Genomic DNA, 19,833 nt, shown 5'->3' on the forward strand with positions numbered 1-19,833 from the left:
TTGGAGCGTTTGGAGCATTTGGAGCCATTTGGAGGCATTTGGAGCATTTGGAGCCGTTTGGAGCATTTGGAGCCATTTGGAGCTGTCAAGCATTTGGAGCCTTTTTTTGGAGCTGTTGGAGCATTTGAAGGCTGTTTGGAGCATTTGGAGCCATTTGGAGCTAAGAAGTAGTCGTTGCACGTCTATGCAGGGCTAAATGTTTATAAGATTGCTGGCTTTCGCAAGTGATTCTGTAGTAGGATAGAAATTGAGTAATAAATATTATGTTTGTAAAAGACTTTGAGGTGTTTTTTGGTTGGATCTTTTGTCGAAACTTATAAGTGAATATAATTCCACAGTGCATTCTACCACGAAAATGAAGCCTAAAGATGTAAAGGATGATCGTCTACTTGGGACTGTATTCACCAACACGAAGAAGAAAGATACACGCAATAATAAAGCTAATGTTGGTGACATTGTGAGAATCTCCAAGCAGAAAGGTGTCTTTGAGAAAGGTTTCACGGCGAATTGGAGTTCTGAACTTTTCCGTGTGACACACGTTCGTGAATCGGAACCGAGGACCTACTACCTCGAAGACTTGGACCACAAGCCTATTCGTGGTGGCTTCTATGCTGAAGAGATCCAGCCTACGATGTATCCGGGCACATATTTGGTGGAGAAAGTTCTCAAACGAAGAAATGGCCGGTCTTTTGTGAAATGGTGGGGTTTCCCGTCTCAATTTAATTCGTGGGTAGCAGATACAGAAATCGAGAAGCGCTAAAGGTGAATAACACCTCACTTACATTTTTTTTTTCAAGTACTTCGGAATGATTAATGTTTATACATACATTACAACATTTAAAGTACGATTATCGCACAGGAATTATCTCATGTCATTTATGTAGTTGGGTAGTCTAAATATATTTGGTTATTCAATTGTTCTAGCTCCTGTAGCATACGCCTGTTTTGTCTGCTGCGGGAGTGACGTCTGTGCTTGGGAAGAGGCTTTCACAGCAGCGCGTGTTCGGGCAGGAGGAAACACACAGAGCCACTCAGGGTGTTTGTGCCGTCAACCATAGGCTACATAATGTTTTTGGAATGTGTTGTGCAGGATATTTCGAGCGAGTTCTGGAGTCACCGTAACTGCCACCCAGTGGTGTGTGGGGCTCTGACGACATCTCCATGCTAACGTGGTAGTCTGCTTCTAACCACGCTCCTATCATCATGGCTTCCACCAGTGTTTACGCGGAGAGTGTTTGCGATTGTAATTTAAACAGTGTTACGATGGACGATGTTCGGGAATTTGTAATGGAGGTAGTACGTCGCTACATAGGTATGGACTTTAATGAAATACATTACCACCTTACATCCTCCACCCTCAACATTCTCGCTGAGTTCCCTGAGGAAGAGGAATTTATTACCTATTTATATCATGCTGTTATGACCTGCATCGAGGACGCAAAGGAAGCGCAAGAGGCGAACGAAGATGTGGATGAAGGAACGGATAGTGGCTTGGGGGATAGTGATGAAGACGAATTATAAATTTGTGTGTACTACGACACCAAAGGTTGTTACAACCAGTCTGACATTCAGCATCCTAGAGACAACATCAGCACTGCAGCCTTGCAGTCATACCTGTAGAACTAGCATCAGCCTTGCAGAGCTAGCACAGCTTCACACATCAGTTATCGTGAGTACTGGCAAAAATGACATTATTTCTCTGCAACATTCAGTGCCTCACATCACAAAAGGGGTATAACCGCGCCGGTGCTACGCCGCAACTCACACTTCATTGACGCTTGTCCTGGACGCACACGTAACGTTTCGGTTGCTGATGCAGCCTTAAGTATGTCTAAGCTTGTGGGAAATTTACTGTCAGGTCGTATATGATATATAACACAGTTGACCTTACTACATGCTTGATTGCGTACATCTAGGTTGTCCTCGTCACAGTTCGACACCCAGTGATGACCAAAGTTGCAGACCTCCAGCTGGAACTGACCATCAGCTGTCACGAAGAACACACGACGGAATCCAGACGTTACCTCTGCATACTCAGCAGATGGATCAAAAGACATTTTGACCACAGTACACGGGTACTGGATGAGATCTATGATTCAACTAGCTTCTTCAGGATCGTTGTCCTCAAATTTATATCACAGTACAAAATTTCAATATGGCCGCTGGACATGTTATTAATTTGTCAACATTTAATTTTCAAAATATTATTTAACTGTAAAAATTAAATGCAATCATTAAATTAAAGATTTGTCTGTTATCAAAGAAACATGTACAGTATACTTAATGCTCTAAGATGTAGATGTTATATAGAATAAAATAATGTTTAGTTGGATGAAGAATATTTATAAATTGTATTTTATGATTTAATAAAATTTAAACAGTTGATATTAAGAGGTGTATCTTAATTTTTGTAACTTAGTTCTGTATCGGGTGCAGATGGAGAATGAGTGTTTAATTGAGTGTTGATTTTGAATATGAATGTCGAATTAAGTATTGATTTTTGAAAAATGAGTGGAGAGTATTTATTTCCATACATTACAACATTTAAAGTATGATTATCGCACAGGGATTGTCTCATGTCATTTATGTAGTTGGGTAGTCTAAATATATTTGGTTATTCAATTGTTCTAGCTCCTGTAGCATACGCCTGTTTTGTCTGCTGCGGGAGTGACGTCTGTGCTCGGGAAGAGGCTTTCACAGCAGCGCGTGTTCGGGCAGGAGGAAACACGCAGAGCCACTCAGGGTGTTTGTGCCGTCAACCATAGGCTACGTCATGTTTTTGGAATGTGTTGTGCAGGATATTTCGAGCGAGTTCTGGGGTCTCACAGCATCGCTCCACTAAAGTGGTAGTCCAAACTTTTAAAGACTTATGGAAACCGCCTGGATAAATGTATAAAACTGTATGGCAAATTCCATTGCGCTCATTGTAATGTTCAGCTACTTAAATTCTGGCTATTCGACCACCCATACTACTATGTATAATTGGGTCTCGAGTTAATGTTGCCTTTGTCACTATGATGTGTAGTGTGTGAATATTATGTGATTTTATTACTCGTTATTTACTTCTTTTAAATCATCGATTGTTCTTAACCCTTGCTGTTTGTAATAAGATTTAAATAAATATGTGTTTAACATTTACGTTGTTTGCTTTAATTTCAAAACATTTAATTGCCGCTATTATTGAATTGTAACTATAAGTTATTAGTCTCCTCAGCTAGAGTGATTGCTTTAATACATAAATTCTAACACTACCTTCGAGATGTCTTCCGCCACTACGAGAAGAAGAGAGAGAGACTCTACACAACACCAATATTTTATAAATACTCTATCATATTTAATAAACATACATTAATAAATAATAATAATAATATGGCTACAGGTTCCAAACTTATCTCGACTGGTTACACATTGCATAACACTTGTAGGTTTTTAAATTCAAACTTGGCACCATCCGGCGACAATACCTTGAATTAAAGATGGCCGACAGTGGTGCCATCCGGTAGCGACTTTATGAATTAAAGATGGCGATGGTGGCGCGCTCCGGCGGTAACTTTAAGAATTAAAGATGGCGACGGTGGCACACTCTGGTAGCAACACTAGGAACTAAAGATGGCGATGGTGGCGTCATCTGGTATCGATTATATTAACTAAAATATGGCGACGGTGGCCATCTACCAGCCAACTTGAGAACCAAGATGGCGGCGCCTCTGGCAACTAATTTTTGAATTTGGCGCGCGATACTAGCGACATCTACCAGCCAACTTGAGAACCAAGATGGCGGCATGCGACACCTGCCTGCCGACTCCCTAACTAATATTTGAATTTAGCGCCATCTGGTAGTCTGTGCTGGAATTAAAGATGGCGGCTGTATAATAATTTTAATTTAAAATGTGGGGCCTTAGGTATACATTAAGGAAGGCAAAAACACCCTCCTCCCCCATTTATCATAAACTTGCCGTCAGTACGTAGCATATATAGATTATTTATTCCACCATATCCCAATTGGTCTCGTGGTCTAGTGGTCAAGGTGTCCGCCTCGTAACCACGACATCCTGGACGTTTTCACGTCCCATGGATCGAATCCCAGCCTCGGCACTGAAAATATTTTAGTTAAAATAAAATAATCCCTGCTGCTATCTGGTGGCGACCAACAGAACTATATGACGTCACAAGATGGCTGCCTCCAGCAGACGAAAACAAGATGGCGGCCACCAGCAGACGAAAACAAGATGGCGGCCACCAGCAGACGAAACAAGATGGCGGCTGATGATTACATCGAATTTCAAAAGTTCGAAAAAAAAATTCTAATCCAAGATGGCGGCCGTGACGAAAAGTGCAACGGTGACGTCACGATTCGAAGTTGGTGGAAATTTCTAGAAATATAAAATGGCGGATGGATTAGCATGGATTAGCATATGGATTAGCATGGATTAACATATGGATTAGCATAGATTGGCATACGAATTGGCATAGATTGGCATACGAATTGGCATAGATTGGCATACGAATTGGCATAGATTGGCATACTGATTGGCATAGATTGGCATGGATTAGCATAGATTGGCATGGATTAGCATAGATTGGCATGGATTAGCGTAGATTGGCATGGATTAGCGTAGATTAGCATAGATTAGCATACGGATTAGCATGGATTAGCATACGGATTAGATGACGTCATCCAAGATGGCCGCCGGATCCTCGATCCTCCGCCTGTTCTTGAACCCCCTATTTCCAACTACTAGTGTCCACCTTGTACTATAATTACGAATGTCCAATATGGCACCCAACTGTCAGGATGGCAGGCGTCACAGTAATAAATGATTAATGCACTCTAGCAGGTAAAACTTAAACTAACATGGCGGTAGCGCACTCTAGCAGACGAGCACAATATGGTGGCCTAGTGCAGATAAAAACAAAATGGCGGTCTTCAGCAGACTAAAATAAGATGACGGCCTCCAGCAGAATAAAACAAGATGGCGGCCATGGCATTTAGCTGGCGATATATATACTTACCTTGGCATTAGTGTGTAAGGTCAGTTTGTCGGTGGCTTCCATGGAAGAAGGGTCTTACGTCATTTTTTCCCCTCATCGGGTTCAAACCGATGGCTTCGTGATGTAAGTGCGTTTTTTATTAAAATTTTATTATCATTTGGTTAATTAAATTTTTTAAATTTTTAATCTTTTCCCTTTAAAATCCGATAGTAATTACGTATTTAAAATATGGCGGTCATGACGACATAATCTAAAATGGCGGAGTGTTTTTTATTAAAATTTTAATTGATTAATTATTTTAATTTTTTAATTTTTCCTGATTTTCTAGCAAAAAATACATATTTTCAAGATGGCGGGCATAATGATAATGGCAATGTTTACATCATAATTAGAGATGGCGGGCGTAATGAAACATGCAACGTTTCTAGAATCGAATATGGTCACCATAACGAAATGTGCAACAGTGATGTCTTAATTCAAGATGGCGGAATTTTTTGTAAACAATTTAATAATTACTTTTTTTTATGAATTTTGAAAAAAATCAAATTTTATAGCATAAAAGTTACGGATTTTCAAGATGGCGGCCGTAACTATAATCGCAACAGTTACATCATAGTTCAAAATGGCAGCCATGTCATCTTAATTGTCCCGTTCATGACCTCGGTGGCTTATTGTGGCTTGCTTTTAGAACTCTTAAGCCACTTTTAGGATTTTTGATGCCATTGGACTTTTTGAGGACAAAATTGGGAATTTTTCCCTGGAAATAATTTTTTTATTTTTCAAATTTTGTTACATCGTTTGGCATAATTTTGTTTTCCTAAAAACTGGAAATTTTGCTGGTTTTTGAAGAATTTTGAGAAAATTTTGGTTCATTTTTGGAAATTTTTGAAGGTCAAGGTTGAATGTTAAGGTTAAGTACATGAAATATGGCCGCCGTGATGTCACAATACAAGATGGCTGTCGGCACCTGGAACCTCAGCCAGAAGCACTGGTGCAGGACCGGCCAATATATACTACTATGAATGATTAATAAAATCTGTAAATGGTAAATTTTGGCCAAGTTTGATATTATGTCAAAATTTAACAAAGGGATGGAAATGATCAAAATGTTTAAAACACATAAATCACGAAAATTATCTTAATATAAAAATATCGCATTTGTCTCAATTTATTATTATTCCTAAGAGTAGTTCGAGCTAACTCAGCTAAATAATACTTTGACAGAATTCTAAATATGTTTGAGGTTATCCGTCTATCTGTCTAACATTATTTGATTGAGGAAACAAAAGCCATTTTTAGTACAAATCACCCCTCAAACTTTGTTTTCAAAGTTGGAGACGATAAGTTGATAGTGTTTGACTTCGCAGAAATCGCAAGCGAACAAGGATACAACACACAACAAAACTAGGGAACGTAGGTTATAATTTCGTCCCCTGGGCTTATTTTGATAATTCATATTTATCATGAAAACACATGTTAATAATTTTATTTAAAAGAGTTATTTTCTTTCATTGTAAGAAAGCTTATCAAGTGCAAACGTGATGCAGGCTGTATAACAAAAACAACATCGTTGTCTTCTATGCAGGTAACATCTGCGTCTTTAAAGGTTTTCGGGAAAACTTCAAACATGGAAGGGAAACATAAGACAAAACGCAAGAAGTTGGATGTTGGGCGCTGCTTACGTTGCGATTTTGCGCCGTGCGTAGTTTACAAACAGTTATTTGAAAACGTTGTTGTTGAACATTTTTGCATTATAAACTAAACAAGAAACGCAAAACGCAAAAATATGAGCGACCACATCATAGAGTACTTTTTTTTTTTTTTAAATTCGTAAGCCACAATAACGCAACTAAGAAACTTGGCAGACAAATTTGCTATCTAAAGTTTTAAAATTCTAATACGTTGGTGACGTCTAGCAAGTCGCGTACTTTATAAACGTCTGCGATTTTCTTGCCTAGTTTATAAACTACCCAAGAAGTAACATTTTCAGCAATCACATTTTAGAGTACCAGTTTAAATAAGACGCAATAACGCAAAGTCGCAAAGCAAGTATTGTTCAACTCCGAACTTTCTTGCGTTTTCGACAGCCATATTTAGAGACCTGAAAAATTCGCGAATTCATTTCATGTTATGCTAAAATTCAAATAATTATACCTTAGTGCTGCATCTGCCATTGGTTCACTGTTTAATCTGGAGAAATAAGGGCCAATTAGAGACCCTCACTCATAGAAGTGTCGAATCACAGGCCACCCAGTCGAGACGACTCACAAGTCAGCAGCCAATGTACAGATGGCATTTGCCCGAGTGTGTAGAGGATATTGGAGTCTATCCTGGAGGTCATTGAACCAGCGAATATTTCCTGTCTCTAGCCATATTTGAAGAGAAGTGTCCCGAAAACATTTAAAGACGCATACGGCATACGTTATGTGCATATAAGTCCACGATGTTCTTTTAACTGTGTACATAATGTTTACACCTCCTGAACTTTCATACAGTGAAAAGAAAAAAAACTTTTAAAGTAAACTGTTGAAGATGACTTTTATTTTCGTTATAAACATGATTTATCAAAAGAAGCCCGGCGTAGGATTATGTATTTCTAAAAGTTTTAAAATGTCGAATTGTAGGATTGGTGACGTCTTGCACTTGAGTCAAACCGACTGTGAGTTTTCGTTGCGTTCATCGCTTGGGAAGCCTTAATTTCACAGACGAGAGAGCCACACCCGAAGTTACCCGAAGTTCATGCTCGCATTTTTTTCCCCCGTTCTATCTCATTGTATAAACCAGTGGGGCATTAAATATTGCGGTCGATTAGGATAGGTTAGCTACATTATAAATACTTTAAAACATCGTGGATGGTTGGTTATATTAGGTAGGTAAGTATAGCTACATTAAAAATACTGTAAAATCATTTTATGGTTCTTTAGCAAATAACTTTTTAATATGTAGCTATCCAGTGCTAGGAAACCGTTTACATGATTTCACAGTATCTTTAATGTAGCTATCCTAACCAAATCAACCGTCCACAATGTTTTAACGTATTTATAATGTAGCTAACGTAACCTAATTGACGATTAGTTATCATGAGTTACAATGAACAAAAAACCCGAAGATGCACGATCGGGTGTGGCTCTCTCGTCTGTGAAATGAAGGCTTCCCGCTTCAGACGAGACCTCGGTTTCCAAGGCAACGTGGACGCACAACACGGGGCTCAGGCACGCCGGGAATGTGGACAGGGCACGTTGACCTGTTTTCCCGCTAGGGGCGCGCGTTAGTTGTGTTCATTCCGGCGACTGGAATGTCAGATAGCGCCAGGAATGCCAAAAAAAAAGTACACCCCTCCCCTTTCCATGCATGACTCATTTCTCAACCTACCAATCACTCCGTTGTTGTGGCGTGTCCCACGGAATGGAAGCCAACGATTCACTGACTCCCGATCTACTCCCGAACATACCCGAAGTTGACTATAGATTTTTTCTTTTTTCCTAACCTAACTAAAACTAAGTGTATTTTGGAGGGGTCCGGGTTAGGGAGGGACCTAGGTGCGTCTCAGGCCGAAGCCTATACGCCTAGTCATGCTGGGATTAGCCATGCAAGGAGAGGGTCGCATGCATCATGTGCTAGGAGGGGATTGGCCAGCCATGGCAGCGATTGGTGCCATGACTAACTCCCCTCACTCTTAAATCTAGACTATAACTAGAGATAGGTTGGGCCCAGGTAAAACCTGCATAGACACAGGGAAAACCCTGGGCACATTCATGCGGGATGCAAATTGGCATGCATTACGTGTAGGAATTTACAGGAGACAGAGGATGGTCTGAATGAAGTGTTGGACAGAGTAGAAAAGAGTCTACCATGCGGGGGTTGGGCACTTGGACTTGTGGTCCGCTTTTCTAGTTGTCCAGTACTGGATTTAGTGACCAGGGACGCAAGCGCCCCTGGTGGTGAGTGGTTGCACTGGCTGGCTGGCAGCCTGGCGGGAAACGACGAAAGTCGCCCCCGAAACAACCAGCGCCACCCAATGAAATGCGGGCAGCAATGTCCAAGTTCCCTCCCTTTGCTTAGCAGTGTATTTCTACTCTGTCCAACTCTTCTTCCAGAAACATCCATCTGTTTCCCGTAACCAACCTGCTTGTTATTAATGCATGAAATTTTCATCCCGCATGTCAGAACCCAGTGTTTTCCCTGTGTCTATGCAGGTTTTACCTGAGCCCAACTTACATAGTTTTAGTCTAGTATAGTCAGTGAGGGGAGTTAGTCATGGCGCCAATCGCTGCCATGGCCGACCAATCCCCCTCCTAGCACACGATGCATGCTACCTCTCCTGCATGGCTAACACCCTGCATGATTAGAGCGTATAGGCTTCGGCCTGAGATGCACTTAGAGTCTCTCCCTAACCCAGACCCCTCCCAAACACACTTAGTTTTTAGTGAGGTTAGGAATAAAAAATTAAATTGACTGCTCGCTCCTGAAATTTTATATTTCAAATGTCGCAGACCTAACTTGAACAACCTTTCATATTAGTTACTATCACCTAGATGTGCGAAGACCTAATCTCCTTAGGGAGGGGGAAGGGGTGGATTAAACTATATAAACTAATTTTTGCAAGAATTATTCATGTAACACACTTAACCTAAATTTAACAACAAAAAATGGGATGTTGCTGTGTCATGGACACGGCCGTGCGTTTTACGTGAATACGTGTACGAAACAGGTAATATTTTATATACAAAACATAAAATACGCTATTTTAAGTATGTTATAATCATGTTTGAACACTAAGAAGTCGCGTATAGGCCGACATTATATATCTTTATTTTAACACCATATATATTTTCTGTAACTATTTTACACTAATGTTTTATATAAAAACTTGATTGGTTTTGACGAGATCTGACGATTGAAACCTAAACAAAAGTCGTAGCTTCTGCGAGTCAAAAGTTATACTAAATGGAAATCTCGAAACGCACCAAAATGACCTCAAAATGGCGGCACTTCCCCCTCCACCGCGCGCGATGCGTCAAAGTCCTCACTTAGCGTAATATTTTATATTCAAAGGCGTAATGAAGTCTTTTACCTTTAGCTATCCAGTGGTGTAATTAAATTTTGGATGGAGATGATAGATATGTAGCTGCAACACAAACTGTATGCCCCGATTTTGTTATCATTCGTTTTTTGAATTGCCTCCTACAATGGAAGCAATTTTAAGACGTATTCACGTCAAAAAAAAGTACGAGGCTGCCACTCCCTTTAAAAGTGAAACTACACAGCTATACCTTTGAATATATATACTGTATAGAAGTCGCCAGCCCAGGTTAAAATTTCTAATACGGTTTTGAGGTAGTTGGTTGGGTACACATCGTTTGCCCTACAGGCGTTTGCCCTAAACGTAGGGCAAATGCCTGTAGGGCAAACGACTTTAGGGCAAATGCCGTTTAGTGCAAACGACTGTAGGGCAAACGCCGGCAAGCACTTATGTTTTGGATTAACGAAACCGCACCAACTTTTAGGGCAGACGCCTGTAGGGCAAATACCTGTAGGGCAAACGACTGTCGAAAAACTTCTTTTAGGGCAAACGCCTGTAGGGCAAATGCCGGAGACTGGTCCGAATGGGATTATCAAACATTTTGTGTAAACGCCTTTAGGGCAAATGCCTGTAGGGCAAACGCCTGTAGGGCAAATGCCTTTAGGGCAAACGCCTGTAGGGCAAATGACTTTAGGGTAAATGAAGTTTAGGTTATTTTGGGTAATGTAGATTATTTCAATTATGTATCGATTCAAACAGTGTTCTTGTAGTTTAAATTTCCTCCGCAGGTGGCAGTACCTCAATAAATTTTTTCCCTCTAAATGCAAAGTTTACAAAAACGTCGCTAGATGGCACTTATGTAAGCCTATATCGAGGTTTGGTGGGAATTCGTTTGGTATGAACTTCCTAGATTCACCAACAGATGGTTCTCTGCGCTAAGTTCAATGTTATCGAATATTTTTTCTGTAAAATATTTCGGAACATAAGGTGATGAAAGGTCTTCGACCAAAAAAAAATCGTATGATAAAAAAAAAAACAGTATTGGCGATTTAACAAAAATATCGCTGGAAAAAGGTTCAACTTTTTTTCCGGGGCTTTGCTTATTTCAATTTCAGCTGTCAGACGTGCATTACGCTATGATTACTTAAAATATTACGAGCATATAGGTAAATAATGCGAATACTAGCTGTTAAACATTTTCTTAATTAGCATAATAGTACTAATGCGGTTAAACTCCTACATATTGTTCATACTATTTTATTCCATAATGTATACACAACATACAGCTGAAGTACACAATGAAGAAGTATTCCAGTTCGTTTTGTTCTGGGGTTTCCATAATTTGCATTAATTACCTCAAAATCTTATTCACCCCTTTTTAACCTCTTAGCGATTGCATTTCGCTAAATGATTATAGTTTGATTAGTAGTGTTTAAGTCTTTATTATTACTAACATTTATTTTCTTTATGCTTAGTTATTTTTAAAATATATATACTTATAACCCTTTTTCACAGCTTATGGCTTGAATTCCACTAAATGGAAAATTCGTGGTTGGTAGAAATAGTATGTTTATTATTGGTAGTCAATATCTTTTCTTACAATAGATTATTTTCACAGATAAAACTTTTATTTTAAAACCATATATAGGTACCCATTTCACCTCTTTAGGGGTTGAAATTTGCAAAATGATAAAATTTTTGTTGGTAGTTTTTGAATGTTATTATTAGTACCCATGGTATTTTACTGCGCGTTATTAGATTCGGAGATATAATTTTTCAATTTTCAAACCATATTTATCCCTTTTTCACCCATTGGGGTTGAATTTCGAAATATGATGATTTTGTTGTTTATAGTTTTTGTGTGTTTATTATTGGTTCCCATTATATTTTGTAAAACTTTATTAAATTCAAAGATATGATTATAATCATGAACACAATTTTCACCCCTTTTTAACCGCTTAGGGGTTGAATTTAGTAATTAAAATTTGCGGTTATTAGTTCCATTAAGTTACGTTTATTATTGGTACCAAAAATCTTTCATTTTGCTACATTAAATTTGGAGATTTAATTGGTAATCTTAAAACCATATTTACCCTTTTTTCACCCCTTTAGGGGTGGAATTCCGCAATTTCATATAGCATAGTATAAACGACATCCGAAGACCTTTGTTTGAAAAAAAAAATTTATCAAAATCCCACCAGTAGTTTTCAATTGATGCCGGAACAGAAATACAGACAAATAGACAAACATAAAAAAAAATTAAAAACTATATTTTCCAGTTAACAATACTGTAAATAGGCGTTTAAAAGTTGTTTCGTCAGTACTTTTGTATAGACTTTTCATCTCTAAAATAGATAATCTATAGATTTGGTAGCCGAGGTAATTTCCCATGTTACAAGAGGTAAACAAGCTGTGTAACCTGACAGACACAAAACAAAAATAAATAAATAATATTGATACCTGAAAAGAAAAATTAAACAAAATTACTAAGTTAAGTATTAATTGTGAAGCATACGTTATTAATAATAAAAATAAGAAAAACATAATAAGTAATTACTTACGCATATAGCGCCTATCTGAATTGTCAAAATGCATTAGTAGTGATGATGGTTAATGTGCGAATAATAAACTCAAAGCGTTAAATTATATGTCGTTTATACAATATTAATACTTTATATATTGTAAAATATATTTTTTACTCGATATTTGACGGTTATGTTCCGAGAAAGACAACTGTCAACTCCGTTGTATTGTTATTTAATGCGTTACATTATGTCCTTAGAGGGAGAAGGGGAAGGGGAAGAAAAGAAGGCACATAAAAAAGAAAAAAAGCTCTTATTTGAATTCCTGATACAAATACTTTCTTTGCAACAATACAAAAATGTTAACTGCTTTCATATGAATGTGACATATTGTTGGGCCGGTATCAACAACAGTCTATCAGTTTATACCGATCCATATTGTTTACGATTCAAATGAGTATGACACGGAAACAAAATGTAAAAGGACAAAAAAAATACAGCCTTTAACATTCCAAGCTTTTGTGAGGTTAATTACTTTCGATTTATCTAAGTCACGCTATTTATGTGTCGAAAGAAACTTGAGATGGATAATAAGTTACCTGGTATGAACTGTAGTAATTATACTTCACATACATGGGTAAAAGGAGGGGGAAGGGTACTGTCTTCCAATTAACCGAAAATGTTGAGTTTGTTAGTAACAAACCTGCCTTATATGCGACAAAATATATTCATATTTAATAACAAATATTAAAACATAAGTTACAAATTAAAATAAATTTTATAAAATATCGGGAAATTTTGAAACTAGCCCATGTAATTAGTAATAATAATATTCAACACATGATAGTAATCAATCACTTGCATATATATAAATATAAACAAATAATATTATGTTATATATAAGAAATTTTCCGAACAATCACAGAAATTTCCAAATGTCGTCCCTACCACACTTAATTAAGCAAATCTCTGCCTAGTATGCCTACTAAGGAATACCCTAAAAACGATTAATTTGAAACATTTGTGTAACTTTATACATATATTCTTATAAAAAAATTTACAAATCGCGGTAATAAATAATTTTAGTAATAGTATCCATGAATAAGAACGAAATAAAAACAAGTGAAACACTGCTTTCTGCGAGTGGGATTTTAAGACAATGGTTTCAAGCTCAATGCTAAACCGCCCTAGCTCTCAATACTAGGCTGCCGGGTAGGGCCTACATAAGTATCGCAATAGGGCATTCATCACATAGCACATAAATAAAATTTTAAGGGGTGAACTCTTTCAGTAGCATACACGAAAACACCTTTTCTATTACGTAATCGCATATCACTATAAATACGGCTGAGAAATCATACAATTACCATGTTATGTGTACTAAGGTTGTATACAAATTGATGTTTTGTTTGGATTCATAAACCATGTCAAAATATGAAACTAAACTAATAAAAACTACAAGTAATTTGTACGATTTCAAAGACGACACGTAGACAACATGGCATACACTGCGCGCTCAAAAATAAAACTGTCATTGTTATCTAGAAGTCTAGAAGTCTTTCCAGCACAGCATGAACATAGCAATGAGACAAAACAAAAATAACAAATAACGTATTTATTTATTAAACATAGGTGATGGTGAAAAGACGTCACTTGCTCCTACTAAGTTATGAATAACATATTTTCCAGTAAATTCTGTTTGTTTAATTGTTTTGAAAATATATTAACTAAAATTACACCTTTTTTGCGAATATGCTGATTCATTAGCATCTGAAACAGAGTTATAATTAATGATCTTTCTATGTTAATTATACTTTTACGTAATTCATTATTGTACATTCCACGACATATCAAAATCGTTCCTAGTTTACACTCATACCTATGACATTCATTCAAATATTGTGGCAATATGGATGAATTGATTAAATGCATTTTGAAAAGTTGTACCTACATTTCATTGGCTGTCACACATTAAATCAGTCTTTTATTATACTTCACTTGTTCCCATAAAACTTATTAGGGGTAAAGTTAAAGATGGTCTGGGCGAATTAGCAAAATATGCACACTCTCGATGGAAGTATTTTCACCGCATTCTACAAACATATTAATAAAACGACAGATTCAGTTGGGCACACGTTATACAAAAATTGAAAATAGGCATGAAGGTCTCAAAGGCTATTTTAACAGTAACTTTTAAACACTGAAAATGTTTTTATAAATGCATATATATAATCCTCAGCCTTAAATTATTTTAGGGTCATCGTTTTTTGGACGACTTCAAGTGAAAATTCCAGCAGGCAAGGATAATAAAATTTTGTAAGCTCCTTTTGCTAACGCTTGTTTTTATATATAGCAGCAATATTAAATTAAGTTAATTTGTTCGCTAGTTACCCCCCCCTCCCCCAACCATGGAAAATATTAAATCATCAACATCTCTGTTAAAAAATTATTTAAAAAATACAATCCAGTCACTGAGATTGGCGCACCATCTGTTGTAAGTAAGGTTCAATTACCAGCTGCATTCTTAGACTTAAACGTTGGGAAAGCAAACCGTATGTGCTGCCATCTAATTTGTGAATTTTTTACTTTGTACTCATTTGGAGAATGGTTCCAACATTTGTCAACAGGGGCGACACACGTAAGGAGATCTATCTTCGAAACGGTTCGTAGGGCAAACGCCTGTAGGGCAAACGACTTTAGGGCAAACGCCGGCAAGCATTCATTTTCGGATTATTGAAAATTCGCAAACTTTTAGGGCAAACGCCTGTAGGGTAAACGCCTGTAGGGCAAACGACTGTCGAAAAACTTCTTTTAGGGCAAACGCCTTTAGGGCAAATGCCGGAGCTTGGTCCGAATGTGATTATCAAACATTTTGTGCATACGCCTTTAGGGCAAACGCCTGTAGGGCAAACGCCTGTAGGGCAAACGCCTGTAGAGCAAACGACTTTAGGACAAACGCCTTTAGGGCAAACGCTTTTAGGGCAAACGCCTGTTTGGAATGAGGAATGCGAGAATATGCTTCGAAAATGCGTTTAGGGCAAACGCCTGTAGGGCAAACGACGCACTCCCAGTTGGTTAATTCACCGCCGCAATCGCCACCATCTCTAGGGCATCGACTTGTGGTGGTCCCTAGCGGACAAGAGTCGAACTCTTCAAACAACCCTTCCCCAGTCACCAACAAACACGCGTTGTCCTCCACCCACCCTCTACCCCACCTTTCATCCCTACAGTTTTGTGACGCACAAACTCCCGTTGAACGACCTTGAGCTGCAGTGAATGTTTCGCCAGGGCGAGCATTTCACAGTTCCTTCCTCAGATTTTGGTTTCGGGTGCGATGCGGTTGAGTATATTCGTTCTGTAAGCGGTGTTCTTAGTTTTCGAGAAACGATGGAAAATTTCAGAATGGGCAATAAATGTGATTACACTGGTTGTTTTAATACGAGAAACAGTACCACGGGTATATATCTATGTTCAGTTTCCCAATGAAAGACACGGACGGTATTTTTTTTTTAATTACTTTGCATTGCTTAGCGTAAAACACTAGCTTGAAAAGTTAGTAATAAATAACTTTAACGGTTTATTAAAATTCCGAAGAATAACAATGGAGGTTGCTTTTAGCTTATAATTCACTGCCAAGATTATGATAGGTGAAAATATCAATCCCTGCATGCTGACGCTACAGTTAATTGCTTAAATTGGTAAATAGAACATTTTTTCTCTTTGAAAAAAGAAAGCCCTCAAGAAATTTAGCCTTTGAAACCGTTATAACTTTATGGTTTACTAAACTTCATAGGGATATAATGTGAAAACTAATTTACTCGAGCAATAATTTATTAGAGAAAAGTAATACTTTCTGTGATTTCACAAGACAATAATTAACATATTTTATTCTCGTTCACCTCCACGTGAAGTGTGTTATTATATTGAGGAAATTAAATTCTTGCAAAACAAAACAAAACGACTCTTGTAGACACAACTGTTATGAGTTGCGCATGATGACCCTACCGTATGGTGTATGTAAATTTTTACAATGTAATTTACGTCAACTAACGCAAATTAAATAATTTGTAGCGCTGAAATTCACGATTAGGTATAAAGTTGAAACAATAAAATTCTACCTTCAACCATACACATGTAAGAAACACAAAGGTTTATGCGACACTCAAGTTTAACGAACACTTAAGTGTGTGCCCTATCCAACATGAAAATATAAAATATTGTTCGGCGTTTTTCCCATTACGTTGACATACCTTCAAATTTACCAATACACAAAAACACTTAACAGTCATGATAATTACGTTAGGACCGTAGTAAAAATGGAAAATGATTGTGCTAACGTTGCATTTTAGGATTTTTATTATTAACAATAATAAATTGAAAGTATTTACATTATTAGTGTAAATGAAATGAGAACAATGGCGTGGTTCAAATATCAACACAAATAAGTTTTTTTTCCCCTTATTTCGTTTGGCGTCTCAATATATGTGTTTTTCAACACCAAAATCTTGCAAACGTGTAAGTGTGTAATTATTTTCGTTTTAATAATATGTGATTATTTTCATAACCTACTGAAAGAATTTCATCACAACCTAGTAATACACTACGCATAAGTAATATTTAATCTTGAATGTTGAGACAGAATAATATTTTTAGCAGTAATTTAATTCAATGTACGCATATTTTAATGTACGTATTACTTGATAAGGTTATTTTAATAATGACATAGTAGGTACACTGTGGTTACTGATATTGATTGATAAAAACAGGTTCTAATGACATTTTTTTTTTAAAGATGTCTTGAATGGATTTTGAAAAGTGGTAACGACAAACTTCTGGAACTATCAGACAACAAACTTAGAAACCGTGTGATATGCGCTGATCATTTTGAAGTGAATCAATTAAAAAATGAACTTAAGAAGTCATGAAATTATTTTGTCGTTCCTCGAATGTTCACACCATGCAAATCCCCGCCACTAACTGAACAAAGCTTCAACACAGAGGAGACTGCTTCCAGTCCTTGTTCTTTGACACTCCATTATGAACATATTTCAGAAGCTGACCCCCAAATAAATCAGCCACGTGATAAATCTCAGACAAATGTGAAAAAAAAATAGTAAACTGAAAAAACTTAAACACCAATAATATATATGATGACGCTACATGAGTGAACCATTGTTTTTCAACTAAATATATTTGTATAAGTAGTACGTGTGCGTGGTGGTTTGCAATATGTTCTATGCTTTCGTTGACATTTAATGTCTTAATTTTTCTGATAGTGATTTATTTCAAATATGACAAATTACAGCTGCTAAATCACTCATTCGCAGTATTATTAGTTGTGACTGTAATTATTGGACATAGTAATAGGGATGACCCATTTGTTTATAACAACGAAAATAATAACGTAAGATGTTTGGAGATTCACGTGTCATAAAAAATAATTCGTACGAAACTTTAGAGTTCACGTGATTCGCGGCGATTTTGTTTTGATATTCACCGTGTGTTTTTGCTATAAACACCACAAAATCCCAACTAGTAGATATTTTATTTACCATGCACTATTTGTGTCAATAACACCCACAAACGTTTTCATGTATCAACGAAATACCAAAAATAAATAAACTCCAGTTTCCCATCATACCATAGACAGGCATGCTAATTTATATTGTTTACACCGGATCAGGCGATAAAATCAAATAACAATTAAATAACACAAATTCGCCGCAGGCGAATCACGTCAGTCATTACGTCATATTCTCGGCCAGCACGAAACGGGAAGCGACAACCGAAGTCACACGCCAAAGGTTGTATAACTGTTGTCACGAACTGCCCTATACACCTTACACTAAAGGGGAAAAAAAAAATAACTTCCTACTTCACATCTATGCTAGCATATTTAATAGTTCCGAAATCTGCTACATGGGCTGAAAGAGTAAAAATGTAAAAATGTACAATGAAAAAATGTAAACAGTCAGTCAGCTTGCTGACTTCCGCTATTGTGACCGAATTGTGACGTTACATATTGTTCCCTAGCACCCTAGAATTTTATCTCCATGGTCAAAGCTTGGCGCGTGGAGCGACCGTCCCGTCGGTGTGTTTTCAAATACTTTATAATGGTATGTTATTTCCGTACAGCGTGCGGGGTAGAAACCTGCAGATGTTTGTAAGGCAGCTGGAAAGGAGGGGATCAGGGGAATGAACAAACCGGTTTTGTCGCTGACGCTTGTCCAGGGCGTGGTGGGGGGGGGGGGGGGGGGGATGACAGCGGGCGACAGTGCTGCGCTCTAACGTGCAAATAACAACCTAAGACGATACAAGGCGTTACGGCAGCGCACTGCAGCGGCGAAGTTCCCAAGCTGCTCATTTTACGCTCTTGAAAAGCGTAGAGTAAATCCTATCCGCTCGCGACTTCTATACAGTATATATATTCAAAGGCTATACGTATAAGAATGTGTACATGTTTGTGAGTAGTGAGTGAGCATGTATGCGAGTATTCAACGGGCACAAACATTCAAGTGTGTTATAATGGAAACCTAATGGTCTTATAGTTGCCCACTGTCCGTTTCAATTTAGTTACGTTATGATGACGTCATCACTTCGATTTATTCACTGGCGATAAAAAAAGTTACACTTAAAAAATTCTTAAGATGTACGAGCGTTGATTATTCGGGCGTCCTGTGTCGGGGTCAGTGAGTATAGTACATTTTCTCTACCGACACGACAAAAAAAAATGTTCGCGTGGTCGATGGTGGCATGCCTGACGCAGTGACGGTGACAGGAATTTGAAGAATTTCACGCCGCGCGCAGTTCTGGGAACCACCTGCAAATCGCTAGCCAGAATAAATTATACATGGATGTAAAAGAAAGAAAACCCAAGGTTATACGAAGCATGTGACCTTGTAAAACAAAACACGTAATTCATGTTGTTAATAAAAATGGATACGTGGCCGCCATGCGAGTTAACACGGACTCTCAATAATACCTTTGAATATATATTCAAAGATAATACGTCGTATCCGTCTTTTTTTTTTTGAAGTGACAACGTCTATTAAATCGATGAACGCCGGCTGCACGCACGAAAAAGTGTCCCGTTACGCACATTGCCCCGTTACGCTCATTGTACGCTCGCGCCGCATCTATCTCTCTTCCACTCGATTGGATCAACCATCGATTTGACTTTTTCGAGGCACATTAAACTTGAAACACTCCCATTCGTTTCCTACTTTTCCTATCATCGGCCTATCCTTAACAAAATAACACAGATTGGAAGAAGTTAAATAACAAACATGTATAAAA

Source organism: Bacillus rossius, chromosome 17, assembly GCF_032445375.1.
Source record: "Bacillus rossius redtenbacheri isolate Brsri chromosome 17, Brsri_v3, whole genome shotgun sequence".
Taxonomy (NCBI): domain Eukaryota; kingdom Metazoa; phylum Arthropoda; class Insecta; order Phasmatodea; family Bacillidae; genus Bacillus; species Bacillus rossius.